At 40.1% G+C, this 7494-nt stretch overlaps 1 pseudogene; it reads left to right on the forward strand.

The window, feature by feature from the left end:
* The first annotated feature begins 836 nt into the window (after nt 1–836).
* LOC144333638 (uncharacterized) lies at nt 837–5591 on the forward strand (annotated as a pseudogene).
* The last annotated feature ends 1903 nt before the right edge of the window (nt 5592–7494 follow it).

A 7494-nucleotide genomic window follows, 5' to 3' on the forward strand; every position in this document is an offset into this window, starting at 1 on the left:
TCTGGCTAATTTTTGTATCTTTAGTAGAGATGGGATTTCTCCATGTTGGTCAGGCTAGTCTCGAACTCCTGACCTCAAATGATCTGCCCACCTCGGCCTCCCAAATTGCTGGGATTACAGGTGTAAGCCACTGTGCACAGCCCATATGATATATATTATAATTATGTATATTAATTTTATATAATTATATATAAATATAAATATAAACTTTCCTTGCCTTCTCTTGTTTCTACCTACAGTCAGTCCCATGACTTCAAATATCTACAAGTAGTAATTTTAAATGTATTTATATATATTTTTTGTTGTTGTTGTTGTTTTGTCGTTGTTGAGACGGAGTCTCGTCCTGTCACTAGACAGGAGTGTAATGGCACAGTCTCAGCTCACTGCAGCCTCTGACTCCTGGGTTCAAGCAATTCTCCTGCCTCAGCCTCCCAAGTTGCTGGGCTTATAAGAGCCTACCACCACGTCCAACTAATTTTTGTATTTTTCGTAGAGACAGGGTTTTGCCATGTTGGTTAGGTTAGTTTTGAACTCCTGACCTTAACTGATCACCCACTTCGGCCTCCTAAAGCGCTGGGAATACAGGCGTGAGCCACATTGGCCAAAATGTTTTTCTGTTTCCAAACATTTTACATGAGAGGAAAGCGGAGAATAAATCATCTGACACTCTACTATAAAAAATAATCTTGTGCCTCTCTTCTTTTCGTCTTTCCTAAGTGTGCATATTACCAAAATGTCTTTAAGTTGAGGTCCCCCCGTGAAAACTTGACAGGATGCTGTGTCCTCAGCCACCCTCCTGTCTTTTCCTACTCCTGGCATTTTAGAACTGTTTGGGGATGACCCAGGATACCCACTATGGGTGTCTGTTGGAGGGTCTAGTGAGTATCAGCCCCGGGGTCATCTCATCGCCAAGGACAGCCTGAGGTAGGGGGTACAGTCTCTCAGGGGAGCAGCTGGATGCTCTTGGCCTTAGAGGAATCTCCTGGTATAGTTTCATCTAAAATGGTGACCCCTTTGGGTTATTAAAATTTTAGGACATTAAAATGAATGGACAATACAACATAATGTGATTAAATCTAGGTCATTAAAACTGTTCCTCCAGCTGGAGTTTTTATTCCTCGGAGACACATTGATGGTCTGCCAATGGGATGCTGATATTGAGAGGAAAAGGCAGAAATGGTTTCTGCTCTCTAGATTGTCTCAGACTTGTGAAGAGAGAAAAACTGTCCCAAAGGACAAGGAAAACCCACCCCAGAGAGGATGTGCAAGAACCTGAACATGAAAATGCACTGAAGGCGCACAGGAGGACAAAGAGCAGTGCCAGTGCCTCCTAGGTGGTCACTGAGCACTTTACTGAACACGATGGGTGTCCCGAGGGATGGAATGGCCTGCCGTGACACTTACAAAGGCCTGTGTTGGAGTCAGCACTGCCTCTCCCTGAGTTTGTTACCTTGAAAAGGCTTGTCCGCTTCTTTGTGTTTCAGTTTTTCATTGACTGTAAGATATATTTTCTCAGTACAGCTTGAAAGATAAACATATTATTTCCAAAAAGGCAAGGTAAAATGGTGTATTTTATTTGCTAAAAATTCATATTTATTTCTTCCCCAGAGTGAGTGTAGTAAGTTTTAAAGGTCTGTTCTTTTTAAGGGTAAGTTCAAATGAAATTGTAGGACTTAGCTTTGTCAATGTTACTGGTGAAATAAAAGTGTGATAGATAAATTGATGATTTACAAAGATTCACCAAAATGTCAGTTTCCTTCCTGTAACATGGTGAAGAATTTATGACAGTGGACACATTTGTATCCTCTTATCTGGATATTCGAGGGTTTTTTTGTTGTTGTTGTTGGAGACACTGTCTTGCTCTGTAGCCCGGCTGGAGTGCAGTGGCGCCATCTCTGCTTACTGCAACCTCCGCCTCCCGGGTTCAAGTGATTCTCCTGTGTCAGCCTCCCGAGTAACTGGGATTATAGGCACCCACTACCACACCCAGCTAATTTTTGTAGTTTCAGTAAACACGGGTTTTTAGGCCTGACACAGTGGCTCAGGTCTGTAATCCCAGTCCTTTGAGAGGCCAAGGTGGGCCGATCATGAGGTCAGGAGTTCCAGAGCAGCCTGACCAACATGGTGAAACCCTGTCTCTACAAAATATACAAAAAAATTCTCTGAGCCTCGTCGCAGGCACCTGTAATCCCAGCTACTCGGGAGGCTGAGGCAAGAGAATTGCTTGAACCCGGGAGGTGGAGGTTGCAGTGAGCCAAGATCTTGCCATTGCACCCCAGCCCAAGCGACAATGGGAGACTCCGTCTCAAAAAACAAACAAACAACAAAGAGACGGGGTTTTGATATGTTGGCCAGGCTGATCTCAACCTCCTGACCTCAGGTGATCGCTCTCCTCAGCCTCCCAAGCTGCTGGGATTATAGGCATGAGCCACCATGCCCTGCCCATTGTATTTTCTTTTTATTCCCTAAATTTTAATATGTTTGAGTTTGTCTGTTCCTTTATCACTGTTTTCTTACATAAAAGAAATTCTGCCTAACCCTTCATAAAAAAACAATCTTCCTGTAATTTCTGAAAGTGTTCTGGTTTTATCTTTCATATTCGAATGTATAATAAGTTGATTATGGCTCACGGAATAGAGAAGAATGCAATGCATTTTCCCAAGTAGATGCCAGCCTGGTTTGCCTCATATTTTAAAGTGCATGTGATTTCTTTTTCTATTCTACAGTGCCTACTCTATCATTCCTCAACTTTCCATATAAATGCTGGGTCATTAACACTTTTTTCCCTTTGATCTGCTTGCTCATCTCTCTGCTAATACTGTGCTGTCCTGAATATTTTCGTTTGAAAATCTTAGAAGTATGTTAGACAAGCCATCAGTCTTTTTTTAGATGACTAAAAATCATTAGACATTTGTCATTTTTACTACTTATGAAAAAATAGTTTTCCTTGCCTAAAAACAACCTGAGTTGGGAATTTATGTGATTTCATAGGAATAGCAACTGGAAGTGATGACATTAATGTCATTTTAAAAAACACGTGTCGTATTTCCTCTTATTCCTTTCTGCCTTGACATTGTGCAATAGAAATTTTTAAAATTGTTCTATTAGTATTGTCAAATATCAATTATTGGTTTTATTTACTACTCAATTAAATTTAATGAGCCTACTCTGTCTTGGTGTAATCACATGGAATGGGCTCAACTCCCCAGTTAACAAGTGACAGCACGTGTAAAATATTGTCTACCAGGGAAACTCATTGAACACTTAGTGTTCAGACAGTGTCTTGGTGTCTGGTTCCCTAAGAACCACTGCAGTGACACAAAATAATACACCTTCAGCAGAAAAAGTTTTGGCAAATATATTGCATAAGCCATTTAGATGCAGTGAGTCATTCTTATTAGGGTTGGTGGAATCCCTTTCAAAATGTAAGTTACTAATACAAAGATGGAACTTTGCGAGCAGGCGTTTTTAAGAATAAGTAGTCTGAGGACTGATCATATTAACTCCCTTATGCACATCAGGTAGGACTTTATTATGACAGATACTAGAAATGTACAAAGTGAAGTTAAATGGTAACTCCTAGCAGCACATCTTACTCCCTGGATTCTCTAATAAGATGGGTGTTTCTACTTTGCTTTTGCCTTTTTGAATAGTTCAATTCTAGCATTCATACTGCTGTGTGGGAGGGAGTATGTGTGAACAGAGTAAGAGTTGTGACAATCAAGGCACAGAATAAATGCTTGGAAATTTTAGAATCATGTAAACAGCTTATGGATTGAGTACAGATTCCCAGTGCTGTCAGTCTCACCCATCCATCTATCTACATGTGTGGAATGTTCTAGGAGTCCGTGGCTTTTGAGGATGTGGCTGCGAACTGTACCCAGGAGGAATGGGCTTTGCTAGATCCTTCTCAGAAGATTCTCTGCAGAGAAGTGATGCAGGAAACCTGCAGGAACCTGGCTTCTGTAGGTGAGAATGACAACACATTTCACTTAATTACAGAAGTATTTCCCTATCATCAGTGCTATTTGTGATTTGGAATGTGGCAAGGGAATGATTTGGTGAAGAAATCAGGCATGGCACTGTGTACAATAAACATTAAATCTAGTAATGTTTCTATAGTTTGTAATAATTTGTGATAATTTTGTGGGTCTGCATTTTAGGAAACAAATGGAAAGGTCAGAATATTGAAGATCACTTTGAAAAATCTGGGAAAGAGATAAGATAATTTGCACTGAGAAGAAGAAATAAAGTCCTCTGAAGGAATCTTAGCTTGTCATGAACTTAAAAACAAGCAATCAAAACAAATAAGAGTCACTTGAAATTTATTTCTTTTTAGAAAAATTTCACCCAAAATGTAATGTGCTTCAGTGTAGCAGTCAGTGTTTGGAAAACAGTTTACTTGAAAATAGTACTACAAAATTGTGTACATGAATGTTACTAATTTGGTCATAGCCATGCAGGTGGTAGCTGTGTTTTCAGTAGTAACCCATTTACTTTCAAATAATTCAGTCATGGCAAAAAAAAAAAAAAAAAAAGCATTTCCCTTGGTATTGGTAGCAGTGTAAGTCAAAGACCTATTAATAAGTAGAAAGTTATTAAACCAAGCAATAATAATGTGCTTGTCTTTTTTTTTTTTTTTTTCCCAGAAATCAAATGATACAGAGACTGTGTGAAAGCAAAGACGGTAGTCAGTATGGACAGTTGTCAGCCAAATACAAAAGCTTGATCTGAATGAGAGCATTTCTCCTGGATTGAAACAATGTGAATGAAGTATTTGTGGAAAAGTCTTTGTACGTCATTCCCTCCTTAATAGGCACATCCTAGCTCACTCAGGATACAAAATATATGGAGAGAAGCAATATAATGTGAACAGTGTGGCAAATTCTTGGTTTCTGTTCCAGGTGTTAGAAGACACATGATAACGGACAGTGGAAATCCAGTTATACATGTACGATATGTGGGAAAGCTTTTTATGTTCTCAATTCATTTGAAAGACATCAGAGAACTCACACAGGACAAAAACCCTATAAATGTAAACAATGTGGTAAAGCGTTCACTGTTTCCGGTTTTGTCTAATACGTGAACGAACTCACACTGGAGAGAAACCCTATGAATATAAGGAATGTGAAAAAACATTCCGATTTTCTTGTTCTTTTAAGACTCATGAAAGGACTCACACTGGAGAAAGATCCTATCCATGTACCAAATGTGATAAAGCCTTCAGCTGTTCCACTTCCCTTGGTTACTATGGAGGCATTCATACTGGAGAGAGACCCTATGAATGTAAACAATGTGGCAAAGCCTTTAGTGGTTTGAGTTCCCTTTGTAACCATAGAAGTACTCATACTGGAGAGAAAGCCTATGAATGTAAACAATGTGACCAAGCCTTCAGTCGCCTCAGTTCCCTTCACCTCCATGGAAGAATTCATACTGGAGAAAAACCCTATGAATGTAAGAGATGCGGTAAAGTCTACATTCGTTCTAGTCACTTTACTTGCCATGAAAGAAGTCATGATATAGAGGCTGGGTGTAATGACTCAGCCTATAATCCCAGCACTTTGGGAGGCCAAGGAGTGTGTATTGCTTGAGCCCAGGAGTTTATAACCAGCCTGGATTAAAACAATGTGAAACAACCTGGGCCTCATGGTGAAACCCCGTCTCTACAAAAAATAAAATAATGCCGGGCACGGTGGCTCACGCCAGCTACTCGGGAGGCTGAGACAGGAGAATGGGGTGAATCCGGGAGGCGGAGCTTGCAGTGAGCTGAGATAGCACCAGTGCACTCCAGCCTGGGCAACAGAGCGGGACTCCGTCTCAAAACAAATAAATAAAAATAATTAGCTGTGCATGGTGGCACATTTCAGTTGTCTTAGTTCTTTTTCAAGGACATAAAAAGCAATGGGGGGTTGGGGGAAAGCCCTGTGCATGCGGATCACGAGGTCAGGAGATCGAGATCATCCTGGCCAACATGATGAAACCTCGTCTCTACTAAAAATACAAAAATTAGCTGGGTGTGGTAGCATATGGTTGTAATCTCAGCTACTTAGGAGGCTGAGGCAGGAGAATCACTTGAACCCAGGAGGCGGAGGTTTCAGTGACCCGAGATTGTGCCACTGCACTCCAGCCTGGCGACAGAGTGAGACTCCATCTCTAAATAAATAAATAAATAAATAAATAAATAAATAAAGCCCCTTGAATGTAAGAAATGTGGTAAAACATTTACACTTTCTCATTCCCTCATAAACATGAAAAGGCTCACACTGCAGAGAAACCTTAAGAATGTAGGAAATGTGGTCAAGCCTTCAGATTTTCCTGTTTTTGAAGATTTGGGAGGACTTGGAGTGGAGAAAAGCCTTTTGAATTTAAATTTGTGATAAGGCCTTCAGTTGTGTTAGTTCCTTTTGAAGACATCAGCTCATTCCTGAGAAAAACCCTATGAATATCCAGAACGTGGGAACGTTTCATTTCTCCCATCCCCACTCAAGGACAAATGAAAATGCACACTGTAGCTCCCTGGACCTTGTAAATACAAGAAGGTACACAGGATTAAAACTCTAATAGTTTAGAATCTGCAAGAATATTTTCAGTTTTCACATTTACTTGAAAAGTCATGTGAAAACTCCCATGGGAAAGAAGTTCTATAAGTGAAGCTTTTCTAATTTGGAAAGCCTGATGCAAATTAATTATCGTGCAGTGTTTGAAAAAAATGTATGAAATATTACACAAGTTACAAGTATACTGTTTTTATCAGTGGCTCATTCTTAAAGAGTCTTGAGAATGCATTTCACGTTGTTTTGCAGGGAAACCTTGAGGTGAGAGTTCTGTAAATTCTCTTTAAGCAGTAGTACTTGAGTTTCATAGATAATGATATTGTTTGTTGGTAGAATTCTTGTCTGTTGATTTGATAATGTTCTGGATTCATGGTTGAATTTTGATGTTTTTCTAATATGCAGGTAAGTTTAATTTTTTTATTTCATTATTATCTTTTTTTGAGACGGAGTCTCACTCTGTTGCCCAGGCTGGAGTGCAGTGGTGCGATCTGGGCTCACTGCAACCTCCACCTCCTGGGTTTAAGCGATTCTCCTGCCTCAGCCTCCCGAGTACCTGGGACTACAAGCGCCCACCACTACGTCCAGCTAATTCTTCGTATTTTTAGTAGAGACAGGGTTTCGCCATGTTGGCTAGGCTGGTCTTGAACTCCTGACCTCATGATTTGCCTGCCTCGGCCTCCCAACGTGCTGGGATTACAGGCATGAGCCACCACACCCGGCCAGGTAAGTTTCATTTGTATGTATTGCCTTGTGATAAATGGACCAGTGAATAATGATTGTGAATTGTCGGGATAGTCTTACTAGCCTCATTTGGCAAATTTTGATTATCCCTTGTCCATTATACACATTTCACCTTTCTTCATTAAAGGAAAAACTACTCTTGATGTAAAGATGTTTATTTTTTGCTAATACTGAGTTGGTATTAATTCCTAAGTACATA

This window comes from Macaca mulatta, chromosome 13 (assembly GCF_049350105.2).
Source record: "Macaca mulatta isolate MMU2019108-1 chromosome 13, T2T-MMU8v2.0, whole genome shotgun sequence".
NCBI classification, from domain to species: Eukaryota; Metazoa; Chordata; class Mammalia; order Primates; family Cercopithecidae; genus Macaca; species Macaca mulatta.